The 16,120-nt window shown below is 36.4% G+C and overlaps 1 protein-coding gene and 2 long non-coding RNA genes across 3 annotated transcripts in view; 1 reads left to right on the top strand and 2 right to left on the bottom strand.

Annotated features, from left to right (window-relative positions):
• The window catches only part of LOC144968401 (ornithine transcarbamylase, mitochondrial-like), a 126,975-nt gene that overhangs the window by 88,496 nt on the left and 22,359 nt on the right, over positions 1-16,120 (bottom strand). The gene's annotated exons all lie outside the window — the stretch shown is intronic.
• Positions 1,362-5,720, top strand: LOC144968397 (uncharacterized). The gene is made up of 3 exons (XR_013644578.1): positions 1,362-1,937; positions 2,425-2,501; positions 3,832-5,720. It is a non-coding gene; the product is annotated as an uncharacterized LOC144968397 (long non-coding RNA).
• On the bottom strand, positions 3,373-10,591 carry LOC144968396 (uncharacterized). The gene is made up of 5 exons (XR_013644577.1): positions 10,379-10,591; positions 9,257-9,436; positions 7,019-8,926; positions 6,168-6,344; positions 3,373-6,057 (listed from the first exon to the last, which is right to left on the bottom strand). It is a non-coding gene; the product is annotated as an uncharacterized LOC144968396 (long non-coding RNA).

Below are 16,120 nucleotides of genomic sequence, written 5' to 3'. Positions count from 1 at the left end.
TTTTGAACTGTGGATCTTTTGTCAAACGTTTTATTTTAATTTTTCAAATTTAGTAGCACTATAAAGGCCTGCGTTAGGTATCGCTCTGCTGTACTGTAACTGTAAGAGCGTAAGAATAACATGGTAAAAGTACCGTAAAAGTATGCTGATGAAAATGATATTGACAATGAAATTATAAGAAGAAGAACAATAGAACTTATAAACAAATCAATAAAGAAGCTTTAAAAAATGAAATTTAAAAGAAGTAAGAAAAGACTGCCTCAAGAAGTGAAAAAATTGTCCCTGTTGTTGAGATGTGAAGTGGACATAATCGTGTCTGTTAAGAATTAGAAGAAATGAAAGATGCCACTTTTTATTTTAAATGTAGAAAAAAGTAAAATTACTCCGCTCAGCATTGCTGCTGGTGTGATGTCTAGTGTTAGTTAGGTGTCACTATATTAGAGTGATATCTTGTTACTTCATATTTTCATTTTAAAACCTGTAGAACAACTTGATTGATTTGTAAATTTCCTTATATGACCATTGTTTTAGTTTTCCGCACCCATTATAATTCAATTTGAAATATTGAAAGGTACTGAGAGGAGTCTTAGCGGGGTTTTTTTTTGTCTGTTAGTTTTAGTTATAGGTCATAGTGCAGGTCCAAGTGTTGGAAATGTACAAGGTTTTATTTTTATTTTAAGGTTAGTTGAAGGAATACTTTCCTTAGCTCAAGGAACGTGCAGAAGACCTCCCATATATTACTACTTACTACTACTTCCCAAGTACTAGTGCTAGACGACTTCTTCCGCCACCTCACTCCTAAACGGACTGACACCACAGGCAACTGATATTATTCTCTCTCTCTCCTCTCTCTCTCTCTCTCCTCTCTCTGAGTGTGTATCTGTCTGTCTATTTCTGCCCATCTCCCCTCTTTTTACTAATTAGTTTGTAGGTGTTTGGCAAATTCTCAAGAACAGCCAAGATATATGCGGCTGTGTGGCACTCTCTTCCGGATTGGAAGGTCCTGGGGTTGAGCCTCGCCAAGGACTCACATTCTCTCACTGTACTCATGTGTATGATTTCCTATCCCCTAAGAGCGTTGTCTGTCAGAAGAAAAACATCGCCTAACGTTCTACTTGTTACGTGTTGCTGCTAGTCATGGATCCTTTGTAAAGTGCTTTGAGCATGTTTGGTGGATATTGCGGCTTATGAAAGCTCAATTCTTTTTTTAATATTTAAAAAAGATGCAGGATGAATGACGGGCATGCGCTACTTTATGATGTAGTATAAACCATTCCTAATATATGATTTTGCTAAATAGGCCTACACTCAAATTTTACGAGTGTATCTGGTGCAAATATTAGACACTCGTTGCCACTGTGATTTTGATGAAACTTGGCTTATACACAGATACATGAATTTTCCTAATACGGCTTCAAACATGCGATCTGAACTTCAATTTATAATGAAGTAATTTTTCTCAAATGACAGCTTGATTGAATGTGACAAGATCCTTTTACTTAATACAATTCAATTTAGTGTAGTCTGTAGTTTGCCTAATACTAATATTAGAATGCACAGAATTTGAATTTTTATTGACTTTAAATATTGAAAACAACATGCCTTTGGCTTTCCATTTGTGCCATTCAGCTTTTGACCTAGTCCCTGATTTGAGTACCACGTCACAAATTTAAGTTCTTCGAGAAAACTCTCGACTTACTTTCTTATTCTTCTAACGTACTGAACTGTAACACCTTTGTCTCAGTTGGAGAAAATATTGCAATTTTTAAACTTAATATTTAGGTATTTATGTTAAGATCTTTTATATTATTCCGTGTTTTTCAGCTTCCATCATATCACCCTGAGGAAAGTTGGCTAATTTATGACTTTTGTGTCTATGAATGCAAGCAGGGCAAAAAGCAATTGACTTCAAGCAAAGGAGTTCGTCCTAACCAGAGGTAGGAGGTTGTTTTTGGACGGGGGCAGGAGGTGTTTTTTTACTTTTACATATTTAAAAAAAATGAAAATATTATATGCACAAGGTTATAATATTTCAGAATAACTCGGAAGTAAATTATCACCATCAGCTTTTCTATCTTGATTGCCAAGACAATTTTAATAAAGCAATCAAACTGATTCTGAATTTTAAAACATCCAGAGGAAGAGGCAATGTGTGCCTATCTGCAGCTCATTTACAGTCTTCAGTGGGCGGGCTGCACGATGTAATGCAGCAAGACAATAGTTCAACTATTACCAGAACAGTTTTAAAAAGTGAAAGACTTGATTTGTTCATTAATTGTATCTGATTGCGCTGGATTAGTATTATTATTGAATGTCTTATTAAGATTTATTTTCAATTGCTCTATAATCTGCATGTTGAAATCCTTCACAATTGAGTTATGCAATTTTATTATTTTGTAATAAAAAGTTTTTCTTACCATGCAGGACTCTGAAATTAATACTGGCTTCTGAGGGTGACAGGGGCTAATCACCACCATGAAAATCACCCATGTGATAAATTGGTAAGACTCATTCATTTTATACTTATTTTCCATCGATATTTTGTCCCTGCAGTTTTTCGCTGCCGAAAATTTTACACTTGACAGCAATTAATCGCAAATTCTATTTTAGTTGCAATTAGACTCAATTTTTTTTATAAATATGTATTATTTTTTCTTTTCTTGTTACTTTATATTTTCAGTACTTAATTGTCCCTCCCCCCTCCCACTATTGAGTGTAATATATAGTAATAGATTAGTTAGGTAAATGCACTGTTGACACCAGGACCAAATGTTTAAAGGACAACAGCCATTCCAACTCATATTTTATTACGATACATTCAAGGTGGCGCACTGAGATGGAGAGATGATGACCAGCTTGTGACAAAATTGACTGTTCCAGAATTTGTATTTTTTTTTATTAAAAAAAAAATTTCTTGGAAGGGTTCTGGGCAGAGAGTTCACATTTTTCTATCCCTTATATTTGGTTTCCCTTTCCATGTTGCTCCCTGTCTTTGTTATGGATTAAGATTGCTCATTTTTTTCCTGGTCCTTGCGGGGGTCTTTAGTTGGGAGGCAGACAGTCAAATACAGTACCTTTCTTCTTGAGATGATTTTTTATACTGTAAATCATCTCTCTGTTATGTACTGTTATCGTTATAGGTTTTGAATATTATTGCATTATGTAAATGTTTTAGCAGGATCCTTTGCTTGTGTCTCGGTGAGACTTTGAGGTAATGTCAAAATTGGTACATCTTTGAGGTGCTCGTGAAATCTACTGTTCCCTATTTATTGAATCAGTCACCATATCATCATCCTTTTTATAGTGTTGCAAGCGCTATTAAGTCCTGTAAGACAATATAAGCAGATCTAGGAGGTGGTATTTTTTTGGGTCTTTTTTTTTTTTGTCTTTGTTTTTTTTTGTTCCAGATAAGGAATTTTAAGATTTGATGGTTGTCCATAGACTTTTCAAAATAAAATTTGACTTTTACAATGAGTACGATGCAGTTATAAGTGCTTGATTTCTGAGGACTAATTATAAATGGTGACCACTCTATTGCGTTTTTGTATGCCATGAAAATGTTACAAAGACAATGAAGCGACGTTTTTTGGGAATTCTGCAGTCATTCATTTAACCCTTGAATTTGATGAGCGCCTGTTGCAGTTTAGTTCATTCAAGTATTTTAGAGTGACAAACACAACTCGTGCATTATGGGTTTATATGCAGATTTTTGTCTTTAAATTGTCAATAAAAAATAAAATGCTTTTTTTTTGTTTTGTTAGCTGGCAGGTCTGAATTGAATGCTATTGCATACAATTTTGTACTTTTAATCTTTTTTCTTTTTACATTTAGCCATCCTCACTTTATCCGGAGAATCGCCTGCCCCTTGTGAATGAGACAGTGAAGGCTATGGCTAAAACAAAGGTGTCCACAACCCAACTTAGGCAATACATTCAATCAAGCCAAGGATAAAATGTATTGCCTAAAGATGTCGAAGATTTGCAGCGGAGATTGTTCAAGACTGATATTGACAGGACGGACGGTGAGACGGTACAGGAATTACTGAAAGAGATAGAGGAGGAAGGAGGTGTAACAAAGTTCAGTGTGAATGAGGATGGTGGTTTTGAGTATTTGTTTTAAGTAACGGGAAGAATGAGGCGTGATTTGAGTGTTTTTTGTGATGTGTTTGTTATGGATGCAACATACAAAGTAAATCGATATTTGTATCCACTTGTGAATGTTATGTGCATAGATGATGAGGGTCAGGGCGGGCGAAAGACTGGAAATCCATGACCAACCTGAAACTGACATTGTACCAGTATGACGTGTGACAAATACACAGGAAGGACGGTATCGAATTGTATCTTCAGTGACAAACAGGATCAATAGCTTGTTTCAAGTTATGGGAGAACATCAGTTTCTGCAAAGAATCTCCCAGTTGGAACAGTTTTTGACTCTTGTCTCTGAAGGTAAAGACTTTGACATTGTTGACATGACTGACTTGATACAGACAAATCCCCATTCTAACCCTCTTTCTGACTTTTCAGAGATACCAGACATTGTAAATGCACATACTGGCCAGAGACCACAGACATAAATACACACTCTGCCCTGACAGAGACCACAGAAGTTATGGACACACAGACTGACCAGACAGAGACCACAGACGTTATGGACACACAAACTGACCAGACAGAGAGACCACAGACGTTATGGACACACAGACTGACCAGACAGGGACTCCAGATAACAGAGACATGCGACCATAAAGATGCCCTTGACACGACAGAGACAGTTAGACTGCGAAATTTTTCAAATGTGACTCTACACAGGAAATTTCATACAGAATTCCCTTAATACCTTTACTCATTGTCCATTTGTAAAATTTATTTTCATGTAATAAACCACCAAAAAAGTAAATTTTTAACGTGGGTGGGGGCTGTGACGTTACTGTAGAATGAGCTTAAGTCTCAATGGGATATTAGCTTTAGGCAACCACGAGTTGGTATTTTTCAAACCTGTTGCTATGCTATCTTGTGATGACGTCTCTCAGTCGCCAAACGTCACTAGCTATCCTTCACATAATGCAGGGTTGATTGTGTGAAGTACGTTTGGGGCCGGAAGATAGCAAGGCATAGTGCAGGCTACTGTATTGTGTCAGTCCGTGAACGGGTGACCAATTCATAGTACAGAGAAGGCAAATCTGTTACTATATGTCCCAATAAAAATATAACACAGAGAAGGCCGAAACTGTGTTATACAGGCCGGTACAGAATAAAACAAATATAACACAGGAGACCAAACACTGTGTTGTAGAATATCAAAATTTCAAAAGCTGGTCGGTCAATGACGAAATAAAAAGGGACATTATAAGTCGTAATATCACATCTCAATAAAAGAGTGTGATAGTAAAAAGGTGCCAGTTAACAATTGAGTCGGTCAAGTCTCTATCCAGATTCAAAAGGATAGTGCAAAGTCCTGTATGTAAAACAAATTTGAGAAGCATGGTTGTTCTCAATACTTGTTGGGTCGTGATCGGTATAGAGTGAAGTAGTGTTCATGCTACACATCTTCACGAAAAATCAGAGCAATGCTGTGTCAAGATTACAGAGGAGCAAGAGGACAAGATTTGTTTGTGTGTCTTTATATGTTACGGAATAGGTACATTTTCGTTGTCAAAACTTTCATTTTTATTTTGACATTTTCTTGATCTTTTAAAATAAAATTATAATTTAATTTAATCAACAGACTTGTTTAATAATTTAAAGATATACTTTTGTGGGGACCTTTTGTAAAATCATTAGCCGATTGTAGTTGTAAATTTCTTTATATTCTAATGTCATAAAATCAGTGACACCACTGAATCCCTACCAGCGCTTTTACTCACTGAGTCCCTACCACCAGCGCTTTTACTGAGTCCCTACCACCAGCGCTATTACTCACCCAGTCCCTACCACCAGCGCTTTAACTCATTGAGTCATAGAGCTTTTACTCACCGAGTCCCTACCACCAGTGCTATTACTCACCGAGTACCTACCACCAGCGCTTTTACTCACTGAGTCATAGAGCTTTTACTCACTGAGTCCCTACCACCAGCGCTTTTACTCTTCGAGTCCCTACCACCAGTGCTATTACCGAGTCATAGAGCTTTTACTCACTGAGTCCCTACCACCAGCGCTATAACTCACCGAGTCCCTACCACCAGCGCTTTTACTCACCGAGTCCCTACCACCAGCGCTATAACTCACCGAGTCCCTACCACCAGCGCTTTTACTCACCGAGTCCCTACCACCAGCGCTTTTACTCACCGAGTCCCTACCACCAGCGCTTTTACTCGAGTCATAGAGCTTTTACTCACCGAGTCCCTACCACCAGCGCTTTTAATCACCGAGTCCCTACCACCAGCGCTTTTACTCGAGTCATAGAGCTTTTACTCACCGAGTCCCTACCACCAGCGCTTTTACTCATTGAGTCATAGAGCTTTTACTCACCGAGTCCCTACCACCAGTGCTTTTACTCATTGAGTCATAGAGCTTTTACTCACCGAGTCCCTACCACCAGCGCTTTTACTCATTGAGTCATAGAGCTTTTACTCACCGAGTCCCTACCACCAGCGCTTTTACTCATTGAGTCATAGAGCTTTTACTCACCGAGTCCCTACCACCAGTGCTATTACCGAGTTATTGAGCATTTACTCACTGAGTCCCTACCACCAGTGCTTTTACTCACCGAGTCCCTACAACCAGCGCTATAACTCACCGAGTCCCTACCACCAGCGCTTTTACTCACTGACACTGTCCCTACCACCAGTGCTATTACCGAGTCATAGAGCTTTTACTCACTGAGTCCCTACCACCAGCACTTCTACTCACTGAGTCATAGAGCTTTTACTCACTGAGTCCCTACGACCAGCGCTATTACTCACTGAGTCCCTACGACCAGCGCTATTACTCACTGAGCCCCTACCACCAGCGCTTTTACTCACCGAGTCCCTACCACCAGCGCTATTACAGTCATAGAGCTTTTACTCACTGAGCACCTACGACCAGCGTTATTACTCACCGAGTCCCTACCACCAGCGCTATTACTCAGCGAGTCATAGAGCTTTTACTCATCGAGTCCCTACGACCAGCGCTATTACTCACTGAGTCCCTACCACCAGCGCTATTACTCACTGAGTCCCTACCACCAGCGCTAATACTATTAGCTACCAAATCCCTACCACCAGGGGGACAATATAAGCTCAAATTAGACCCCAAATATTCTTACAGTGATGCAGGAAAAAACAACGAACAGATCTCTTTCAAATTTACACAAAATGTTTCTTACAACAAGATGGATAGGTTTAGCAATAGTCTTGAAAATAAATTTTTCAGAATTTTTTTTCGATTTCTTAGTGAAAATTTGGTGTGACATGACAGGAAAAAAAATTGATTTAAAAATTCATAAAACTGCTAAATTTTTGTTTAGCCCAAAACCCAACCATCATGATGCAAAACACATCATAAGAAAAATTCTGACCAATTTTGAAGACAATCTGATGGGAAACAATCCAGATGTGAATGTTAGAAAATAGAGAATGACGCGCAATGAAATTTTGAGAAAATGAAAAATTTGTCTTTAATTTGAGAATAAAGCTAATTATGCAGACAAAGGCCAACATTCATCAAGTATAACCAATATGGAACAAGAAAACAGTAATATTTTATAAATTGATCAAATTCTGAAAAAAATTATAAACAATTCGCTAACCCATACCTCTAAGAAAAAAAATTGCGAAATAATTTAATATCTGCTGTTATTCACCAAAAAATTACTTTAGTGGTCAAATATGCTTTATAGTTCTAAAATTCTTTAACTATATCTCATGAAGTAATAATGTAATGTATAATTTGATGCTAAACACCAAAAATAACTGAATTAAAAAAAAAAACTTTTTTAAGGGGCAACATAAGCTAAAATTAGAGGTAAAACCCTAAAATTTCTAACATAGATGCACCAAAAGCTAGCATATAAATTTCTTTCAAATTCAAACACAATGTTTCTTTCATAAATAGCTATATCATGAGAACTCTTGGAATAATTTTTTTAGAATTTTTATTTGATTTCAACTGAAAATTTAGCGCGGATCGACAGGAACAAATGAATTTTAAAATTTATAAAATTGCTAAATTTTAATTTACCCCCAAACACTTACATCATGATGTAAAACACATCATAGAAAAGATTCTGAATAAATTTGAAGATAATTTATTTAAAGGAAAATGACTAAGGTAGGATTGCTAGAAAATCAGACAAATGACATAAAACAGACATTTGAGAAAGCGCAAGCTTTTTCTATAATTTGACATAAAGTTAAAAGGCTGATTTTGCAGACAACTAAAAGAAATGATCTATCAAACTTTCAAAATATGACCGTAATAGGACAAGAAAACGAAAATTTTGTAGATTGATCTAAGTCTAAAAAAAATTATAATCGGTTCACTACCCCATACCCCTTAGATAAAAAAAAATGCTGTAAAATTGATTTTTTTACGCCCAGAGATAAAATAATTTTGTGGTCAAATATGATGTCATACCTTATGAATTCATCATTATAATCACAAAACCTAATTTTTTACTGTATACAATAGGTTATACAGATGATTTCTAGATATATTAAATGATTTTTCAAAATATAATATGGCACGCTGTCCTCATTTTTCATTTTTTTATTCTACTTGAGAGACAAGTCGTATAAAATTAGATATCTAGTCAAGTTGAACTGCAAAATCAATTCTATTCTAGACAATAAAACAGTTAAATAGTGCACTAGCTCTGAATAAAAAGAAATTTGCTTTCCCAAACCCTTGGAATAAAAATCTCTTTCGCCTCAATACAGAAAAAGTCAACACTACTTGTTTGCCACCACTTTTTTTGTAGTTCCACAAAGAGGGTTGATCCTGCTCTGGATGGAAAAATTGAAATAAAAAAGAGACACATTTCATTAGCAATTTTTGGAAATGGCATTATTGTCATAAAATGCATTTGTCAAAGACATAGCAATTTTTAAAAAATGATCATTATTCACACCAACACACTTGAAATTTCATTGGTTTTACATCCATAGAACAAAACTCTTGGCAACAAACTATAGTCTGTCGTTAAGTTAATACATTCAGTAGTAATTCAATTCAAATGATGCTTTGCCATTTTCATTTAGAAAAATGAGCATTTATTTTATTGATCACCAATAAAAAATGTAAAGGCGCTATGGAGATTTGAAAACATTACTAACCATTGTCAAAAAGTGCATGCAGACACTCTGGTCTGCTGGCCTAGATGATGGTTTGCTGATTGATGAGTTTTGCCACAGGCAAAGGTTTGCCTCAACACACCTTGCCAGAATAGCCCTTGAGCCAGCATCTTTATGGATTGTCAGGACACCAGTAACGTCAACAGTGTTCTTTCATGTTAGCTGTCGATGAAAACAAAAAATTAAATTAAATTCACTACAGCGAAATAGGCACATACATGCCAATGCTAAAGTTTATGACAGCAACGCTTCGCATGTTGAACGGGACATAACGTCTGTTAGGCGATATTACAATTTCTTCGGACAGAGACAACGCAGTTAACGGCCAAGTACACATTTTACAACTGAGTCCGGTGAGAGAAAGTGAGCAAAGTGCCTTTTCCAAGGGCTCAACTATGCGCCGAGCGAGGCTCGAGCCCAGGACCTTCCGGTCCAAAAGCGAGTGTCATACCACTACGACATAGCCGTACGTAATTTTTAAAAATATGATAAAAATAATCACACTAATATAATTATCTCACATTGTCATCATCATAGGCATTTCAAAACTACTAATAATACTACCACTACAGATATCTTATCATTATAAAATATTACTCTCTCTCTCTCTCTCTCCATGAACATAACATACAAAACCCAATTTTCCGATATAAAAAAACAGCCCCCCCCCCCCCCCAAAAAAAAAAAAGTTTTGAAAAAGTATGGACGATGCATGCTGTGTCGGCCATAATAAAGATAATAACAATAACTGAATGAAAAGAATTTTTTTTAAGGACCCTGAGCCTGGAATGTCCTGAGTACTCGAAACCTCTTGATCTTGATAAAATTAGCAACCTTTTGACTGGGGATCGAACATTGAAACACCTGGTTATAATCGCCTGACATGGAAGGCTGATTTAAATTATTTGGGGGGGGGATTAGTATTTTAATTTTTTAAAAGCCCTGTTATTGTTATTTTTCACAAAATAAAGTAATAAAGTTGAGTAATTCGCGGTAGCGACAAATGTGTCGTCAGCTGATGCACAATCAACAAACACACAACCCCAAAGCATGTTTAGTTATAAAAATAAGAAATGAATTAAAATGTGCATTTCGTATGCTTACCTTGTAAACTGAGTATTCTGTGACTTGAAAAGAGTGAAGAATTACCGAAGTCCGTCAAAATCAACTTGTAATAATAGAATGTGATTGTGATGAGATGAAGTGTTCACTTTTTGACTTCCAGATAATTCATTGTATATTGCAGTTCTATCCGTATAAAATGTTATATTTTTAGTAAGAGTACAAATAAGCTCTGGCGTTATTTGCAGTGGTAGTACAAATAAGCGTAGCCATCCGTTATTCCCCTTCGCAAAAATTATTCGTACGTAAGTCTAAGCCGTCTGTAAATTTTAGAACTGCCAACTTCAACGAATAAAAAAAAATATTCGGAAGTTTGCAATTAAAAAAATCTGTGATGGTGGTGACCTTGTTACTTGTTATGGTGATGATGGCGATAATGACGCTCTGGGCCCGTTTTTTATGAACGTGGACTAGCGCTTAGTCTTTGATTTTAGCCAAGGACTTGAAAAAATCGAATTATATGTGAGCTGACCAAATATTTCCCAGACTAAAATCACGTCACCTTCAGACTAAGTTTGATTAAGTTTTAGTCATTTATTGCTGAGGCCGGACTTTAAGCTTAGTCTGAGACTAGTTACTAGGATACGTAACATCGTCAATAAACTATTTTTAGATAGAGAGAGCTTCGATTCGGAAGGAAAATACTTCGGTTACGAATGACAGAGGCAAAAGGTGTCCTGCTGGTATTGTCACTACTTTTTAAAAAATGTAAGATATGCTAGACCTTCGAAAGTACAATTTTTTTTGTGAGTAAAAACTAGGGAAAAAACCCGGAATCTAATCGGTTAGCAGGTTGCAAATGAACGGAGACTCGAAGTGAAAGGGTTCGCTTCAAAGAACAACCAAAAAAAAAACAAAAAACAAAACAAAACAAAAAAACAAACGACTAGAAAGTATAGTGGAGACAAAAATTATTCTGTTGGCATGACACTGACTGAAATAATGTGATTCGTCAGAACACATTTTCCGTTGTTTTTTTTTTTTAAAGTTCAATTCGTTTGATTTTCACTGACACTTTCATTGGCCTAAATATATAATTGACAGTCGACCATGGGCATCATTGTTGTCTGATCAGTCGACAGTCAATATCACGTGATTTCATTAATCACGGCAAAAGTAAGTTCAATTATGAAACGGAACGGAGGTGTTGCTAATTTCTTCTTTGGAAATCTTTTGCGTTGAAAATATCAAGGCTGGTGTCTTACTTGCCATTGTGTACTAGAGAGCTTGATGTTACAAGCACAAAATAGCTGAATTAGGCACTGTCCTAACAACGCCCACTTCTCGGCAAGAGCCTCGCTAGTCAGAGACTAGAAAACGTTCATGAAATCCCACTTTTTAGTCACCTGTTCCGCATCGGCTTAAGGCTAGCAAATCATTTACTAGACTAGTAAATAACTAAATCTAGTCTGCTTACATAAAATTGGGCCCTGGTGGTGGTAGTCGATGTTGTGGTGATAGTAGTTAGTAGTGCTAGTGGTGGTGGTAGCAGTGATGATGCTGTTAATTTTGTTGTTTTTGTGATGGTCGTGATTGAAATGATGATCCCTGATTGAAATGATGATGATGATGATGGTGGTGGTGGTGGTGGTAGTTACAAAGCTGATGCATTGGTGATGTTGATAGTGATAATAAGAATAATGTGGTGGGGACGAGAACGACCATAATTTACTTGTAGTGGTGGTGTCAATGATCAAGAAGCTGAAGTGATAACATTGAAGGCAATGGTGACGCTATAGTGTACGCCTGTGATATTGGTATTTAAAATGATTGTTTTCTGGAGTGGTGGTGGCTGACATGATAGTTATGCTTTTGCTAGTGGTGGCAATAGTTGATATGACCATGGTAATGGTAGGTATAATGCTGTGGTAGTGATATTGATGGTGGTGCTGATACGTATGATATTGTGCAAATGATGGTGGTATCGATTCTGATGGTAATGAGGCTGTTGTAAACGTGCTTGTGGTAGTGATTATTGTCTGTGATGGTGATGGTTTTTAAATTGATGTGGATCGACGTGCACTTATTTTCAGGTCTGATAACCCATTTCCTTATTGGCTCATTGTTGTAATGGAAATCTAAAAAAAAAAGACGCAAAATACTGTCCATTATACAACAATGTTAAACTAAGCTGAAAAGTGGGTTAGGATGTCAGACCTGCGTATTTCCACACGTCGATGGGGATGATTTGTTAACCTACAACGCAGCACAAATCACTTTCGAAGTGGTATTCTGCCATCCCACTATAACACAATAAGTCGAATGCTTGGCAGGTCTGTATCACTGCGTACATAGACACAAGTTAGTATTAGTAATATCTATTGAGTTACCACATTGAGTGGTGATAAGCCAAATTACACATCTGGAATACAACATTTGCATACAAAGTTGTTTGAATACCGAATTATTGAGAAAAATCTTGTATTTTTTCTTGTAACCATTGTTTAAAATATATAAAGCTTATTATGTATATATTTCCGTGTTTTTATTTTTCAAATTTTAACTAAAGTTAGAAATATATTTTTGGCCAGTAATCTTAGCTTTATCAGACGTTAGAGACGTTTCTAATATTGATGTTGTTATCTATAGACCCCTACCCAGATCAAAATAACAATCCCAACACCCCTGATAACATAACCCATTGTTCTGAGTTTAAGAACATAGGCAAATTATTGTTCTTAGGCCGAACTGGGCTTTTATGTTCTGTATCATCCTATTTCATCCAGTTTCAACCCGTAGACATTTCAAAGCCCAGCCCGTTGACATTCTAACTTCTCGTCAGGGCAAAAGTGGATACCAAATACTTAATAGTATTAGCTAACGAATGAAGTACTGAAAATATTTAGGACTTGGTATTAGTGTCCTTTATTAATCTTTAATATATTTGACATCGTAAATGTAGATTAGATTACATGCAACGTTGTGCTTTCGGCTTTGGAATTAATTTGCGTGTTGTAAAGCCGCTAAATTCCATACCGTCTATACCATTACCTCGTTCACTGCCACTAACTCATTGAATTCTCCGTGAATTAAATCTACAATTCTGTTATACAGCTCGTCTACTCAAGACGGTACAACTTATAACAAAATTTTCTGATGTTAAAGGACATGTATCGACATTGTTCAAATAAATGAAAAATGTTGGCTAAATTCAAGCCAATATTGATGGCCCTCACTGAATTATCAAGATTATAATATTTTTAAAAAAACTGCTTCTTAAGAGATACGTTGATGTTATTGGGCTGCTTATATTACTATGACTAATATAATATTTTTGACAATTTTAATACTAGACCACTATCATAGATAGAAAACATGTAATAAAGGCAACCCCCCCCCCCCCCCACACACACACACACATACACAACAAAAAAAATATTTTTTTAAAGAAGAAGAAGAAAAAAAAATTACCCCCCACCACCAAAAAAAGAAAGAAAAGAAAAAAAAAGAAAAGAATACCTGACGAATCTTCCTCTGTGCCCAACCAACCCAAACTTTCGAGCAGGCATTTGAATAGGATACTTGCCAAAAGGAGAACACGATAATAGTTCCTAATAAGGAAACGATCACCATTCTGGAAAAAAAAATCCCAGAAGAAAACCAAAAAAAAAAAAAAAACAACCCCCCCCCCCCAAAAAAAAAAAAAAACAGAAAACAAAAAAACAACCCCCCCCACACACACACACACAAAACTAACACATACACGCACACACATACACACACACACACACACACACACACCTACACACATACACTCAACTGATTATTTGACTCACTAACAAAAAATTTAAGACGATACGGATATATCATGTAATTACGTAGAATCGAATCTATCTCAGTACAAACAGAAACGGAATAGTGCCCAGCTGTAGTGTGAAGTACGAATAGTGCAAGCAACACTATTTGTCCTTACGGACGGCAACGGCGGTTGATGCTATTCGACCTTAAGGACGAATAGGGCTACCCTTATTTTTTAAAAACCATTAACGATTAGTGGTGTAGTGTTTTAAACACTGTTTATGATAGTAGTCTACGCAAAGCAAATAGCTGACCCCGTGGTTTTTTGTAAAAAATATTTCAAAATTTTGCAAAGAAAATGATGAATTTTGCCGAAGAAAATAAGTAAATTTTGCAGGTTTCTAAATATGTTGTATCACACTTAATCTAACAACTAACTACATGCAACCCATGTAATAAAAGTTCCCCGCGGAATTACACAATTTCAAACTCAAAATTATGCAAAATTATGGGACAAAAATGACAAATTTTGCCAGAAATTATGCTGATTTGGAAACAGGCATAAAGTTGGGAAAACTAAATTACAACAAAAATCTTCATCACTACGGGGAACGCAAATTTCGGAAAAGTAAAAAAAAAAGAATCAAAGAATTTGTCAAAAATGTGCAAAACGTGCAAATGTTGCGGATGCAATGCAAATCAGAAAAGTTTCCCTAATTTTGCGGCCGCAAGCTGTGCAAAAAAAAAAAAAAAAAAAAAAAAAAAAAAAAAAAAAAAACAAACAAACCGCGGGGCCAGAAATAGAATATTGTTTGCCATTTTAGTTGTATTAATTAAAGGTAAAGTCGGATCGACTCACACACATGATCCATCAGTTAGTGTGCTGAATATCTTAGAATTCTGGGTGGTGTCCCTTACCTCCCATAGTGGGCAGGGAGACACTTACTGTGTCTTCTATCCCCCTATTCTGTTTTCCAACATGCTTTCTGTCTTTGTCTTGGAATGGGATCACTTGGTTTTGTCCAGGTCCTGGCCGGATACCCTAGCTGAGAATGAAACAGTCAAATGTATAGTTAGAGTTTTGGGAGATGATATTTTTTTCCTTGTAAATCATCTCTCTGCTATGCATTGTATTGTTTTGTTTACATATTTTATATGATTTGTAAACATTTGAGTGTATCCCTCTTAGTTGGGATCTGTGCTTGTGTCTGGATGAGACTTTTAGTATGACACTCGCCTTCGGATTGTTAGTTTCCGGGTTCGAGTCCTCATGAAGCAAAGTTGAGTCCTTGGAAAAGGCTCTTTATTTATATATTCTCCCATTGCAATCGTGAGTAAAATTAGTTCCTGGCCATTACCAGCGCTGTCTATGAAGAAAACTGTAATAGTAATAGCAATACGGTACCACCTTACAGAGATGCCATGATCGCCCTTCATGTTAGGTGTTGCTGTTGGCTTGGTATTCCCTTGTAAAGCGATTTGAACACGTTCAGTAGATATTACGCTTAATATAAGCTGAGGTTTTAATATAAATATACTATTAGTTCATATTTTATTTAATTTCTGATTTTCTATAATGTCAATGTCAATGAGCACACTGTTGATTGTTAATAACGTAATAGGAAGCTATAATATAATATCAAAGTTATCTTTGTGGGTTATACCTTGGAAGCTATCAGTCAGTGCCTGTGTCCTTTAGCATGTAAATATAACATGTTCGCTTGTGTGCGTGTGTGTTTTAGTTTTAGCGCACGTTTTGTGTGTATGTGCGTTGCGTTTGCCACTTCGAGAGAGAGAGAGAGAGAGAGAGAGAGAGAGAGAGAGAGAGAGAGAGAGAGAGAGAGAGAGAGAGGGGCATTATATTTGAATTGGGAATAAATCATTATGATTAAATTATGCATTCTTCTTCGTTTTGCGTTAATTTATATACGAGTTTTGACCGATATTGGAAATTGGAAATGATATTGACCCAAGAGCCAAAAGACG

Source organism: Berghia stephanieae, chromosome 3 (assembly GCF_034508935.2).
Source record: "Berghia stephanieae isolate SIO BIC M18660-M18661 chromosome 3, UCSD_Bste_1.3, whole genome shotgun sequence".
Taxonomy (NCBI): Eukaryota; Metazoa; Mollusca; class Gastropoda; order Nudibranchia; family Aeolidiidae; genus Berghia; species Berghia stephanieae.
Note: the sequence above shows the minus strand (reverse complement) of the source record. Positions and strands in the feature narration are given on the sequence as shown.